This window comes from Triturus cristatus, chromosome 9, assembly GCF_964204655.1.
Source record: "Triturus cristatus chromosome 9, aTriCri1.1, whole genome shotgun sequence".
Taxonomy (NCBI): Eukaryota; Metazoa; Chordata; class Amphibia; order Caudata; family Salamandridae; genus Triturus; species Triturus cristatus.
Genome location: NC_140592.1, coordinates 931,786,909 through 931,802,989, shown reverse-complemented (window position 1 = coordinate 931,802,989; position 16,081 = coordinate 931,786,909).

The following is a 16,081-nucleotide window of genomic DNA, read 5'->3' as shown; positions in this document are numbered from 1 at the left end:
ACTTTGTTTTAAGCAACCAAGCCAAGCATAGTCCTTTATTTACCATTTACCCTTGCCGTTTACCATTGACCATTTAATTCAGTCGGGATTACAGAAAAAGTGGCAAAAGCAGTCTGTTTCAGTTTGCTACTGCTACCTCTTTGTGCAGACCCTACTCGCACATTCATCTGCCCGACGCCGATAAAATGAGTAACTTTAAAATATGTAATAGTAATGATAAAGAGTGGCTGGTTTACTCAGAGCCCTACACAGAATCCTGCATTAATACCCCAAACAGTGCTCAATTTGAGATTCAATGAGTACTGGTGCCCACATTTCTGCTCAGAAGGAAGGGAAGATTAGAAATACTGCTGCATCTTCTACGTAAGTGCCTACATGTCTTTCGACCCCTCCCCCCCCCCCCGTCCCTCCGCCCCCCAAACTGATGCTATGGAAGGCGTGGAGAGGCACAGAAATACTTTTCCATGCAATACGGTTAACCGTGTAAGTTCTTCCGTTTTCCAGAATCAACTTTGTGATATTTGTGTTTTGTGCATCAAAATATTACTGTAAGCTATGTTTTAAATGCCATTGTTTCACCCTTGTTGTCCTGAATGAGGAATGCAGCGAGACCCCTCACGCAAGGCTGTCTTTAATTAGAAGAGTCAGCGGAGTGCAGCGCTAAGAGCCAGGCTCAGAAAGCATCGCTTGGCTGGATTAAACCACTTTGAAATGCCCCTCACCTAGCACGACCCATACACACCCTTATGACACATACCGGCCTGTTTATGAGTGGATGTTAATTCCCACGAGGGGGTGTCCGCGTAAATCAGATTCCTTGGACTTCATTTTAATGAAACTTCTCGTCTATTGATTAATTAAGCCTTTCACTCATTAGCAGTGACATAAAGGTGCCGATCACGATCCGGTAAAAAATGTCCCCGTGCGACTCGTATCGGGTCTTTTTACCGTACGAATCGTACAAGTGCCGTACGAACTGGCAATCACGATTCGCATGGTAAAAAGTCCATACGAACCGCACTGGGAATCATTCCCCACACGTCCTCGGGTCGGAAAATGTGTCCGACACGTCCTCGGACGATTTACCTTACAAACGTGAAAAGCCAAGTCCGACCGAGGAATCACGATCCATCCCGTGCGTCCGAGCGTACAACCGTATGGAAAAAACACCGCCCGCACCAAACTCCTATAGCAACCATGGAGACATGTGCCCGCATACGCGCCCAACACTCCCCCCAGCCCCCGTACGTTCGACACGTACCCCCCGTGTATGTATACCCCCACCCGTCTAGGTACACACCAGTACGTTCAAGTCGTACCCCCACCCCAGTACGTGTCGTACCACCGTCCATGTACACCCCAGTACGTTCGAGCTCCACCCCCACCCCAGTACGTGTCATACCCCCCGTGTACCTACACCCCAGTACGTTCCAGTCGTACCCCCACCCCAGTACGTGTCAAACCACCGTCCATGTACACCCCAGTACGTTCCAGTCGTACCCCCACCCCAGTACGTGTCGTACCACCGTGAACCTACACCCCAGTACGTTCCAGTCGTACCCCCACCCCAGTACGTGTCGTACCACCGTGAACCTACACCCCAGTACGTTCGAGCCCCACCCCCACCCCAGTACGTGTCATACCCCCCGTGTACCTACACCCCAGTACGTTCCAGTCGTACCCCCACCCCAGTACGTGTCGTACCACCGTGAACCTACACCCCAGTACGTTCCAGTCGTACCCCCACCCCAGTACGTGTCGTACCACCGTGAACCTACACCCCAGTACGTTCCAGTCGTACCCCCACCCCAGTACGTGTCGTACCACCGTGTACCCAGTACGTTCCAGTCGTACCCCCACCCCAGTACGTGTCGTACCACCGTGAACCTACACCCCAGTACGTTCCAGTCGTACCCCCACCCCAGTACGTGTCGTACCACCGTGAACCTACACCCCAGTACGTTCGAGCCCCACCCCCACCCCAGTACGTGTCATACCCCCCGTGTACCTACACCCCAGTACGTTCCAGTCGTACCCCCACCCCAGTACGTGTCGTACCACCGTGAACCTACACCCCAGTACGTTCCAGTCGTACCCCCACCCCAGTACGTGTCGTACCACCGTGAACCTACACCCCAGTACGTTCCAGTCGTACCCCCACCCCAGTACGTGTCGTACCACCGTGTACCCAGTACGTTCCAGTCGTACCCCCACCCCAGTACGTGTCGTACCACCGTGAACCTACACCCCAGTACGTTCCAGTCGTACCCCCACCCCAGTACGTGTCGTACCACCGTGAACCTACACCCCAGTACGTTCCAGTCGTACCCCCACCCCAGTACGTGTCGTACCACCTTGTACCCAGTACGTTCCAGTCGTACCCCCACCCCAGTACGTGTCGTACCACCGTGAACCTACACCCCAGTACGTTCCAGTCGTACCCCCACCCCAGTACGTGTCGTACCACCGTGAACCTACACCCCAGTACGTTCGAGCCCCACCCCCACCCCAGTACGTGTCATACCACTGTGAACCTACACCCCAGTACGTTCCAGTCGTACCCCCACCCCAGTACGTGTCGTACCACCGTGAACCTACACCCCAGTACGTTCCAGTCGTACCCCCACCCCAGTACGTGTCGTACCACCGTGAACCTACACCCCAGTACGTTCGAGCCCCACCCCTACCCCAGTACGTGTCATACCCCCCGTGAACCTACACCCCAGTACGTTCGAGCCCCACCCCCACCCCAGTACGTGTCATACCCCCGTGTACCTACACCCCAGTACGTTCGAGCCCCACCCCCACCCCAGTACGTGTCATACCCCCCGTGAACCTACACCCCAGTACGTTCGAGCCCCACCCCCACCCCAGTACGTGTCATACCCCCGTGTACCTACACCCCAGTACGTTCGAGCCCCACCCCCACCCCAGTACGTGTCATACCCCCCGCGTACCTACACCCCAGTACGTTCCAGTCGTACCCCCCCAGTACATGTCGTACCACCGTGAACCTACACCCCAGTACGTTCCAGTCGTACCCCCACCCCAGTACGTGTCGTACCACCGTGAACCTACACCCCAGTACGTTCCAGTCGTACCCCCACCCCAGTACGTGTCGTACCACCTTGTACCCAGTACGTTCCAGTCGTACCCCCACCCCAGTACGTGTCGTACCACCGTGAACCTACACCCCAGTACGTTCCAGTCGTACCCCCACCCCAGTACGTGTCATACCACCGTGAACCTACACCCCAGTACGTTCGAGCCCCACCCCCACCCCAGTACGTGTCATACCACTGTGAACCTACACCCCAGTACGTTCCAGTCGTACCCCCACCCCAGTACGTGTCGTACCACCGTGAACCTACACCCCAGTACGTTCCAGTCGTACCCCCACCCCAGTACGTGTCGTACCACCGTGAACCTACACCCCAGTACGTTCGAGCCCCACCCCTACCCCAGTACGTGTCATACCCCCCGTGAACCTACACCCCAGTACGTTCGAGCCCCACCCCCACCCCAGTACGTGTCATACCCCCGTGTACCTACACCCCAGTACGTTCGAGCCCCACCCCCACCCCAGTACGTGTCATACCCCCCGTGAACCTACACCCCAGTACGTTCGAGCCCCACCCCCACCCCAGTACGTGTCATACCCCCCGTGTACCTACACCCCAGTACGTTCGAGCCCCACCCCCACCCCAGTACGTGTCATACCCCCCGTGTACCTACACCCCAGTACGTTCCAGTCGTACCCCCACCCCAGTACGTGTCGTACCACCGTGAACCTACACCCCAGTACGTTCCAGTCGTACCCCCACCCCAGTACGTGTCGTACCACCGTGTACCCAGTACGTTCCAGTCGTACCCCCACCCCAGTACGTGTCGTACCACCGTGAACCTACACCCCAGTACGTTCCAGTCGTACCCCCACCTCACTACGTGTCGTACCACCGTGAACCTACACCCCAGTACGTTCCAGTCGTACCCCCACCCCAGTACGTGTCGTACCACCTTGTACCCAGTACGTTCCAGTCGTACCCCCACCCCAGTACGTGTCGTACCACCGTGAACCTACACCCCAGTACGTTCCAGTCGTACCCCCACCCCAGTACGTGTCGTACCACCGTGAACCTACACCCCAGTACGTTCGAGCCCCACCCCCACCCCAGTACGTGTCATACCACTGTGAACCTACACCCCAGTACGTTCCAGTCGTACCCCCACCCCAGTACGTGTCGTACCACCGTGAACCTACACCCCAGTACGTTCCAGTCGTACCCCCACCCCAGTACGTGTCGTACCACCGTGAACCTACACCCCAGTACGTTCGAGCCCCACCCCTACCCCAGTACGTGTCATACCCCCCGTGAACCTACACCCCAGTACGTTCGAGCCCCACCCCCACCCCAGTACGTGTCATACCCCCGTGTACCTACACCCCAGTACGTTCGAGCCCCACCCCCACCCCAGTACGTGTCATACCCCCGTGAACCTACACCCCAGTACGTTCGAGCCCCACCCCCACCCCAGTACGTGTCATACCCCCGTGTACCTACACCCCAGTACGTTCGAGCCCCACCCCCACCCCAGTACGTGTCATACCCCCCGCGTACCTACACCCCAGTACGTTCCAGTCGTACCCCCCAGTACGTGTCGTACCACCGTGAACCTACACCCCAGTACGTTCCAGTCGTACCCCCACCCCAGTACGTGTCGTACCACCGTGAACCTACACCCCAGTACGTTCCAGTCGTACCCCCAGCCCAGTACGTGTCGTACCACCTTGTACCCAGTACGTTCCAGTCGTACCCCCACCCCAGTACGTGTCGTACCACCGTGAACCTACACCCCAGTACGTTCCAGTCGTACCCCCACCCCAGTACGTGTCGTACCACCGTGAACCTACACCCCAGTACGTTCGAGCCCCACCCCCACCCCAGTACGTGTCATACCACTGTGAACTTACACCCCAGTACGTTCCAGTCGTACCCCCACCCCAGTACGTGTCGTACCACCGTGAACCTACACCCCAGTACGTTCCAGTCGTACCCCCACCCCAGTACGTGTCGTACCACCGTGAACCTACACCCCAGTACGTTCGAGCCCCACCCCTACCCCAGTACGTGTCATACCCCCCGTGAACCTACACCCCAGTACGTTCGAGCCCCACCCCCACCCAGTACGTGTCATACCCCCGTGTACCTACACCCCAGTACGTTCGAGCCCCACCCCCACCCCAGTACGTGTCATACCCCCCGTGAACCTACACCCCAGTACGTTCGAGCCCCACCCCCACCCCAGTACGTGTCATACCCCCCGTGTACCTACACCCCAGTACGTTCGAGCCCCACCCCAGTACGTGTCATACCCCCCGTGTACCTACACCCCAGTACGTTCCAGTCGTACCCCCACCCCAGTACGTGTCGTACCACCGTGAACCTACACCCCAGTACGTTCCAGTCGTACCCCCACCCCAGTACGTGTCGTACCACCGTGAACCTACACCCCAGTACGTTCCAGTCGTACCCCCACCCCAGTACGTGTCGTACCACCGTGAACCTACACCCCAGTACGTTCGAGCCCCACCCCCACCCCAGTACGTGTCGAACCACCGTGTATGTACATCCCAGTACGTTCGAGTCCTACCCCCAACACAACCTCCTAACTACGGAGCGCACCCCAGGCCCCAACATCACAACCGCATGTACGAGTCGTACCAAGCCACACACAAGGACAGCACCGTACAACCAAATGGCCCATGTACACACCGTACACACGCTCAAAACGCACGGACACAACCAGGACACAACAAAACAACACAACAATACACCATTCGAATGGCACAAAGCCACTAAACATGGCCAAAAAACACCAAAACAACACCTTCACTGACCTGCAACTGCCAAAAACAAACAGAGGCCCAATACACCACCACTCCTTATAACCAACCCACCCACAATTCAAACACAGCCACACCCACCAATGGACCAATAAAAAGGGCCCACACACACAAACCATGAGCCTTTGCAACAGACCCACTGCTGCCAGACCCCACAGACAACCCACAGCACCAGACCTCAACCTTTACTACACCTTACACTTGCACACCTTCACACAACCACCTTCACAAACACACCCTCATCACATTCACACACACACGCACCTGCACAACCACACCCACACACCCACAACCATCCACACACCACCCCCACCATCCACACCCCCCCCCCCACCATCCACACCCCTCATCATGCCCACTACCAAGAATCCAAAGTTCAGTAACCGAGAGTTGGAGGTTCTTGTTGATCAAATCCTCAGAGTCGAGCCACAGATCTTTGGAACATTGGTCAGAAACACCAGCCAGGCAGCAAAAACAGCCATGTGGCAGACCATCGTCGATGCTGTGAATGCTGTTGCGGACACCAGACGGACCAGGCAGGAATGCCAGAACAGGTGGTACGATCTGCGGAGGAGGGTCCGAGCCAAGAGGCAGGATGAACACGACCAGGCCAACGCCACTGGAGGAGGGCCCTCCCGCAGTCCCGTACACTACCATCCCTGGGAGGAGAGGGTGATGGCCATACTGCCGGTGGAGGCAGTAGAAGGATTAGAAGGACTCCGAGACCCGGGTGAGTACACAAACAACGCACCTCACATGGGGGGAACGGCATCCACAACCAACATCACTAACAGGCACGCAACCACCACAAGCCATCGCATGACTCAACCACACTCCATGAGCACGCACATGCCACTGCTGCCACCATGCCCCATGCACCCAGCTGGACAATGTCAAGTCACAGGCCACAGAAGACAACAACACATGACACGGTAACCCGGATGGCGGGAGGCTGGGCCCAAAAAAGCACATAGTGCAACTCAGAAGCAGACAACAATTCACTCTACCCATATGGCCTAGGTCACAGCCAGACAAACAGTGTGTCCCAACACAGGAATGACTTGCCAGCAAATGGCGGACGCCTTGCATCAACACATGGGGGTGAAGGCACTGTTTAGCACATGACAGCAGCTAATGAACAGCCAACATTGTGAAAGAGTGGCAGCACACACCACCACAGCAGCAGCGCACAGACACACATACACACATCACACCCAATGGGTGCCTGGAGATCAGAAACAAACTCACATCAACAAGCCAAGGGCCACTCAAAGATCTGCTAACAGTGTGTGCCCAGGAAGCTGGGCCGAGGTGACAGAGGGTGACACACGGAGGGAGGGAGAGGGGGACAGAGAGGGAGGGAGAGGGGGACAGAGGGAGGGAGAGGGGGACAGAGAGGGAGGGAGACGGACAGAGGGAGGAGGCTGACACACGGAGGGAGGGAGAGGAGGACACAGAGGGAGCGAGACACAGGGAGAGCTAATCAGCCGTGTTGCGTGTGTGAATGTCTGCTCGTCAGCAGGTAGACTGCGTGCATGTAGACAAGGGTGGCCAGTGCCAGAACCCCCCCTCTTCACCATGGCAAAACACAGGGCCATGTCACAACCTGTACACGAGCACAAGGAAAGCTACATGGATCATATAAGTGTGTGGATCCACTCCATGTGCGCATGTACAGTGCTACACGGAAGGCGCCAATGCATGGCTCGCCACACCTGCCCACTCCACTGCTGACTGCAGTCACACTTGACGCAGCAAGTAAGACTGTGCCACACATAGTTAAAGGGGCCAAAGTGGTGGCCAAGGGACAAACCCATGCACAAGTGCACTGTGAGTGGAATGCAAGACAGATCCTAATTCCAAGAGGAAATGTGCCAACTTTGAAACGGATGAAACATGGATGTTGCATGGACCAAAATTAACATTGTCTCTCTCACACACAGGTCAACGTCGTGGTGCACCCCCCAACACTGGGGGGGAACACTCACAGGACCCGGATCTGCAGGAGCCCGATCCCACCGGCAGCGACCACTCTCACCACTCTGCGGACGACCCTGACCGACCTGGCCCCTCTGGTGTCCAACCACCTGCAGCACCTGCGTCAGGTACAACTGTGCCAACCACCACCCCCACTCCTGCCACATCCCAGGAGACACCCAGGATCCCTGCCCCAACACCACAATGCAGCCAGGCTCGCCAGGAGGGACACGGTGTCCCGGGCACCCAGGAGGAGGCAGGCGACAACGCCAATGCCACCCCTCAGGGGTCCCGGAGACCCCATGTGCCCACAAGTGCAGGCCAGGCGCAAGTGGGCAGGGGTGGTGGGAGTGGAGGACGGCGGAGGCGCGAGCCTGACCAGTTGGCTGGGGATCCGGTATTTTCCCATGTCCGTAACATCCTGGACTCATACCGGCAGGACACCACGGGCATGGCCCAGGTTGTGTCCGTCCTCGAGGGGATCAAGGCCCAGCAGGCCCAGCAACATGCGGATCTAATTGCCTGTCTACTGGTACACCAACGGATGATGGAGGACAGACAGGCTGAGCAAGTGACGGCATTCCAGGGGATTCACGCTACACTCCGTCGGATGGCCGACACCATGGCCGACCCTCCCTGTGCCAGAAGGCGGAGAACATCACCACCCACAGGGAGGGATCAGGAGGAGGAGGAGGAAACATCCGACGGAGCATCCCAGACGTCGTCACGGCCTGCTGGTGAGCTTCCCCGCAGGAGGCCGGGTCGTCCACATGTGGGTCCAACACTGGCACCCCCCTTCTGCAGCACAAATGCGTGATAGCCATGGTACTGGCACACAAGCGTCGGCTAACAGCTAAATACCCACAGCTGCACACGGAGAGCCTGCCATACACCATAGATCCGCTGATGTGGAAGTCCCACACCATGTCAAGCCAATGCTAACCGTATGTGTCCGAGGGCAGTGTCACACACATTGATGCCATCATCACAATCCACTATCCCATCACTGATGACTGTCAACCAGGCAGACCATCTATTCAGGTGTACACATCTGCATGTCGTGTCCCATGGGGATGCGACATGGCTGCAGAGGAACCAAACCCCGACAGGGGCAGTGTGCACACATCGTGAACAACTGCCACACCCAATACACCCCAGATGCATCCCTTACCCCATGGAGACTTCCAAACGTGTCCGTGCCTGTAACGCTGAGTCAGCCCACGATGTCATGTCCATGAGGAATAGCAGTGCCACAACAATGCAACCAGCAAACGGCATGCGCAGGTACCTGGGGAAGAGAGACACACAAGAAGTCAGCCACAAAAAGCACAGCCACTTGCATGTGCATTTACTCGACACATGTATGGATGACAACATGCTAGGTCACAATTATGACTGGGGAAATACTACCATCACTGCCACCATCACTCCAGTGACACACCCACACACACCTCTGACCCACGTGCCATACATGCAGGTGGAGACACACATCACAACGCATGCCACACGGGGACCAATGCGTGCACACTCAGACACTGGTACTCACCACTAAGCAAAGAAGTCGCGTATGAGCCGAGTCCGGATGTCCTCTTGCGGCTCCACATCCTCCACATCACTAGCCCCATTGCCAAGCCCTTCGTCCTCCACGGGTGGATGGTCCTCGTCATGTTGATTCAGGATGAGTGGCACAGCTCTTTCAACTGCCATGTTGTGCAGCATGCAGCAGACCATGAAGATCTTGCAGACCTTCGCCAGGGCATAAGGGAGTGCACCGCCGGTCTTGTGGAGGCACCGGAATCGGCTCTTCAGCATGCCAAACGTCCTCTCTATCACTCGCCTTGTCCGGCCATGGGCGGTGTTATAGCGGAGCTGTGCCGGCGTGATGGGGTTGCGGAGAGGTGTCAGCAGCCAAGGCATGTTGGGATAGCCAGCGTCCCCTACATGGGAAGCACATGGACATCGTTAGAACTGGTGAAGCGGTCGTGCTGGTCGGCTATACAGAATACAGGACAGACAGACTGTACCCACCAACAACACATGCCCGTTCGTTGCGCAGCTGCATCATCATATCAGGCATCCCGCTACGCCTCATGATGTAGGCATCGTGTGCTGATCCTGGGAAACGAGCACAGACATGTGAAATCACCATATTGGACAGACACACCACAAGGGCATTGATGGAGTGGTAGTGCTTCCGATTGCGGTACGCCACCTCCCGTGCGTGTGGTGGTACCAAACCTACATGTGTCCCATCTATGGACCCAATGACATGGGGCATCCCTCCCAGGGCATAGAATCCACGCTTGACCTCAGTCATCTGTTCAGGGGTTGGGAACTTGATGAAGTCATCCAGGTGAATCAACATGGCCTCCAAGAAATCATGCAGCACACCGCTGAACATGCTCTGGGACATGCCACCAACATGAGCTATGGTATTTTGGAAGGTACCCGTGGCAAGAAAATGTAGGGCAGCCATTACCTTCAGCTGGGGTGTCAGTGCCGTAGGATACCTGTGCTGCGGTTGCAGGTGTGGTGCCAGTCTCGCCGTCAGCTCCAGGATCAACGGTTGGGTGAAGCGGTAGAGCCGGATCCTGTCATTCTCCTGCATGGCAGCCAAGTCTGGAATTCTTCGGGCAAGAGGCGGCGCTCTGCAGTAATTTGGAAGTGACAAGGAAGAGTGAGTGCACTACGACAACAACTCATGTCTACTGAGCACATGTAAATCTGGCAATACACACATGCTACATAGGGAGTCAGGTATGTGCTACATGCCCAGGACACGTATGGATGCAAGGTGACACTCCTTCCAAGACCCAGCTACACACGGAGATTGAGAACCTCCCCATGCCACGCCATGGGAATAGCTGTGTCCCAGTGCAAGTGAACAGCCCGACGCAAGACAGGAGTGACATACACCCACACATCAGCAGAAGTGGGATGCCGATTGCAGAGACTGGTTGCGGAACACCGGAGCCACAGGTCACATGACATTACACTAGGCCTGCCCACACACCTTGCCATGAAGGTGCACATGTCATGACTCACCACACATTCCTTGTGAGGATGCTGACATGGCCTTGTCACGCTACTCCGTGTCCCATGCATACATGTGCACCTCACATCCGATACCACATGTGGCATGGTGTGCGGAACAGTGTGCAATGACAATCTACACACAGACACATGTTGGTTGCTGCAACGGCTGCAGCTTTTGAGGGTGCTACAACATCAACCAGATGAAAATCCCGGACACATAAATGACATAGTCACATTGTGCACTGTGGGTAGTGACAAGTCATGTGTCATGACCCCTGTACCGGGCATCATGGGACACTTCCGTGTGTTGGTGTCCGTGCCATGCCAGTGACGCTCACCCCAAGTGCGCAGTACGACATGCACACATGTCAAAGGAGTCAAGGGCATGCCTGGCACACATTGCACCGTCACACAGTACACCTATGCACATCTCATCATACATCTGGTGCCTTCTCCACTCAGGAGGCATGTTCCACATCACAGCCTGTCACACCTGTGCCCCACACATGTAGTAATGCACAGACGATACCTTGATGTCCATTCCTGGACAAGTATGTCCATCCATGGACAAGTTTGTCCGCCCTATTCCTACCTGTGTGTCGCCTATCACCACTGTGATGTGTAAAAACCGCCGTACTGCTGCTAAGAGGGCCTGTGTATGTTCCCAAATCACTGTGGGAGTGCTGCCGTATGTGTACCCATCATGATGGGGAGCGTACAGGCATTTGTACGGTCCGTACCACTACGAGTACGCATACGCGTGCAGACCCATAATGATAGTGAGCGTAGATGCGTGTGTACGGTCCGTACCACTACGAGTACGCATACGCGTGCAGACCCATAGTGATAGTGAGCGTAGATGCGTGTGTACGGTCCGTACCACTACGAGTACGCATACGCGTGCAGACCCATAGTGATAGTGAGCGTAGATGCGTGTGTACGGCCCTATCACTATGGGTCTGCACGCGTATGCGTACCCGTAGTGGTACGGACCGTACACACGCATCTACGCTCACTATCACTATGGGTCTGCACGCGTATGCGTACCCGTAGTGGTACGGACCGTACACACGCATCTACGCTCACTATCACTATGGGTCTGCACGCGTATGCGTACTCGTAGTGATAGTGAGCGTACATGCGAGTGTACGGCCCGTACCACTACGAGTACGCATACGCGTGCAGACCCATAGTGATAGTGAACGTAGGCATGCATGTACGGGCCGTTGCCATGCATTTGGGGTGCCCTAGGGCCCCGAAACGCACCGTACCTGTGTGTGATGCTCCAAATTACATAGGGGACAAGTATTAAGGCCTACATGCATGCTGGTTGTCATGGAGATCAAGTTCAAATTTCGAAATTGTTCTGGAAGGTGCACAGCAGAAGTCAGTTGGAATTATTCTACTTTGTTGCAATGTGTTTGTGGGGCTGACATCATGCAGGAGAATGAAACCGATAGAGAACCCACAGACTGCTAGGTTTGAAGGGATTGGTGGAAACATAGGATGCAAATGTGAGTGACCAATCACTCTGTACTCCTGTGCATGAGACTGGGCAGAAGGGCACATATAAGGCAGCCAGGTCCCATGAGGGAGTACTTGCCTGCACATCTTTGCATTCGTCGACCCAGCTGCTGCTACTGATTCCCTGGAACCATGTCAAGGGCTGTGGAGAGGACACAGCCATTCACCCTGGAGGAGAACATGGCTCTGCTGGATGTGATCCTCCCACAGTACTCCATGCTGTATGGGCGACCAGGGTATCAGGTGAGTGCATAGGCCACTGCCACAGACTGTCCCTATGTTGTGACTGTGACTTCTGCCATTGTGTCCAGGTGTAACACACATGCCATGTACTGTCGGGGGGGTCCCGGGGGGGGGGTGCCTGATGTCTCCCAGCAGTGCCCTGAGACAGGAGGGGTGGGGGCCTATCACTCACAGCAGTGCCCTGAGCCAGGAGGGGTGTGTGCAGAGTCCTCCCAGCAGTGCCCTGAGACAGGAGGGGTGGGGGCCTATCACTCACAGCAGTGCCCTGAGACAGGAGGGGTGGGGGCCTATCACTAACAGCAGTGCCCTGAGACAGGAGGGGTGGGGGCCTATCACTCACAGCAGTGCCCTGAGACAGGAGGGGTGGGGGCCTATCACTAACAGCAGTGCCCTGAGACAGGAGGGGTGGGGGCCTATCACTCACAGCAGTGCCCTGAGACAGGAGGGGTGTGTGCAGAGTCCTCCCAGCAGTGCCCTGAGACAGGAGGGGTGGGGGCCTATCACTCACAGCAGTGCCCTGAGACAGGAGGGGTGGGGGCCTATCACTAACAGCAGTGCCCTGAGACAGGAGGGGTGGGGGCCTATCACTCACAGCAGTGCCCTGAGACAGGAGGGGTGGGGGCCTATCACTAACAGCAGTGCCCTGAGACAGGAGGGGTGGGGGCCTATCACTCACAGCAGTGCCCTGAGACAGGAGGGGTGGGTGTGATGCACAGTGTGAGCCTTGATCATTGATTGTGACATTGCCATCATTCCACCTGTGTACCCACTGTGGCACGTACTGCTTTTTCCCTCACCAGGGGATGATGTCCCTATGACAAAGGTGCAATGCGTTGGCTGCATGACATGCCTTGTTGTAACCAGCTAATTTGTACCCATATGTCTCTCTGTGACATGTGGCTGGTGTATTGATGTGGTGTCACTTGTTCCTCCTCACAGGTAGGCGCCACTGCCAAGGAGCAGATCTGGCTGACCGCCGTCAGTGCCGTGAGGGGTGTGGATGGTCGGAGGCGGAGCCTGCCCCAGGTGAGGAAACGCTGGCAGGATATCCGGTGCTGGACGCGGAGGATTGCACGGCTCCTGCTGGGGGACTCACCTGAGAGCCACAAGAACCGCGGCCGCCGCCGTCTGAGCCACCTCCACAGGCGTGTGCTGCCGGTGGTCTTTCCAGACCTGGAGAGGCGCTTACAGGCGATGCAGCAGCCGGAAGGGGGTAGGTACATGTGTGTTTGTTGTGTGTCACCGGCATTTGTAAGGGCACAGTAGCATGAATTCACTGGCATGGTTTAAAGGTGCTGTGCAGATCCTGTTTGCCCCAGTATAGCGCTGCACCCCTGCCACCCTTCCCCTCCTTGCAATGTGTTCCCTGGTCTGTGTGTAGTCACTCCTTCACAAGGTAATGTAGGCTGGCGCTTTGTCCACGAGAACAATGACTGTAGCATCATGTGTGGGGGTGGTGTGTAACAGGTTGTGGGACCTTGCCTGTGCACTGTCAAGTTCACTGCATGTGGGTTCCATGTCAGTTGGCACTGATGCTGACTCCAGACATGGGAGTTGGTCTCTCATGTGTCATGCCTTACAGCGCGCATGTCCTATGTAGTGGCCTGTGACATGATGTGCATGAGTGTGCGATACACATAGTGAAGGGATGGTGACGTGTGTTGCAGTCATTACCATTCAGTAGCATGTAGTTGCGTGCCCACTACTGTCCCCTGGGGCACCTTTTCCTCAGTGGTGTATGTGTCATCATAAACGTGGACAATCTCAGTGTCTACAGCGTAGGTTGTGCTCTGAGCCATTGTCCCCTGTCACCATGTATATAGACGTGCTATTTTGTACAGGTGTCCACTGTGCAGCCTGACCTGATTGTCCTTCTTCATACTCACAGTTGCCGGTGCCTGTCTGTCTTGTTATACTCATCTGAGGATGGGCACTTGTACCTCATTATTTGTACAGGCGCACCTTGGCTGTTTGGCGTCCAATCTTGCTTTTTGCCTGCCCCTGTGTGTATCACCCAGACTATGAGATGTTGGTGCCACCTGTGTCTCAACAATTTGCCTCGTGTAGGGTCTTGTTGGGGCGGGCAATGCCTATGTGTCAAATCCTGATTTCTACTTGCTGGGTCTGGGCAGTGTGTGATGTGTCTGGACACACACGCAATGTGCAGTGACCGAGTCATGTTGGGCATGTTTTCAGCATTACCTATGCAGCATGTGTCTCAAGTTCATGGATATGGTCCCTGGTCATCGGTATTTTCGCCAACGCTGTGTGGTGCAGATGCAGTGCTGGATTGTCCCCAGGGCCTGGGTGCTATGTCAGACTCCGTTTCCTGTGTTTAGCTATTGTCTCATGCTCTCCATGGTATTTCAGTGGCATGGTGGCTCAACCAACTGTGTGTTTCATGCCCTACATCGGTACCTTGTTTAGTAGATGTTAGGGATCTTCCTTTTCAGGCTATGCAGTGTTACCTATGTCGATTGGACTCATGTGACTGATGTGTACAGCTGTCTGATTAATTTCTGTCTCTCCACCCTGCCCACAGCATCGTCGGGGGACACAGAGGGAGACATGGACACAGGCAAGGCGGAGGGACCGAGCACCAGTGCCAGCCGTGACATCGGGGCTGGCACATCGAGTGGGACAGAGGTGGAGGATAGTGCGGCCGAGGACCTGTCGACTGTCACGTCAGAATACGAAGCTGACAGGTCCGAGGAGGATGTCTCCGAGTGGGCGGTGGCTGCACCAGCAGCTGACAGCGGAACAACACCTCGCACCGCCCCCTCAGTTCCCACCAGCCGCCTCCCACTTGCTCGTGTCCCTTCCCAGCGTGCCCGGTCACAGCATGTCTCCTTCCTGCCAGGCACCGCACCCCCTGCCCCTGTCTCCACTGCTGCCGCCAATGCAGAGTCTGTGGACATCCAGCGGCAACTGCAGGTTGGTCAGGCTGCGATCCTTAATGTCCTCCATGCCCACGGCAAAACCCTCACCAACATCGAGGCTTTCTTGGAGGGCATTCATTCATCGCAGGCTGACCAACGCAACTTGCTGAGGTCCATAGACTCCACACTGACTGCAGCAGTGGGTCTCCTGCAGCGCGACCTCCCCCCACCTACCCCTGCCCCATCCACACTTCCCACTCCCATGCCTGTCCCACGTACACCCAGACGTCGGCATGCACCCACATCAACGGACACAGGCACCACACCAGCAGGGAAGGTCCACCGCACTCCTCCTGACACGCACACACAGGGTGAGGTAGGCACACCCACTGGGTCGGGGGGCAAACGTGTGACACGCAGCCATAGTGGGAGTCCGCATTCCACCCAGTCCACTCCCTCCAAATCCCCTCCCCTCAGCTCTCCTGGCCACATCTCCCCAAGGACTCCTTCATGGCCG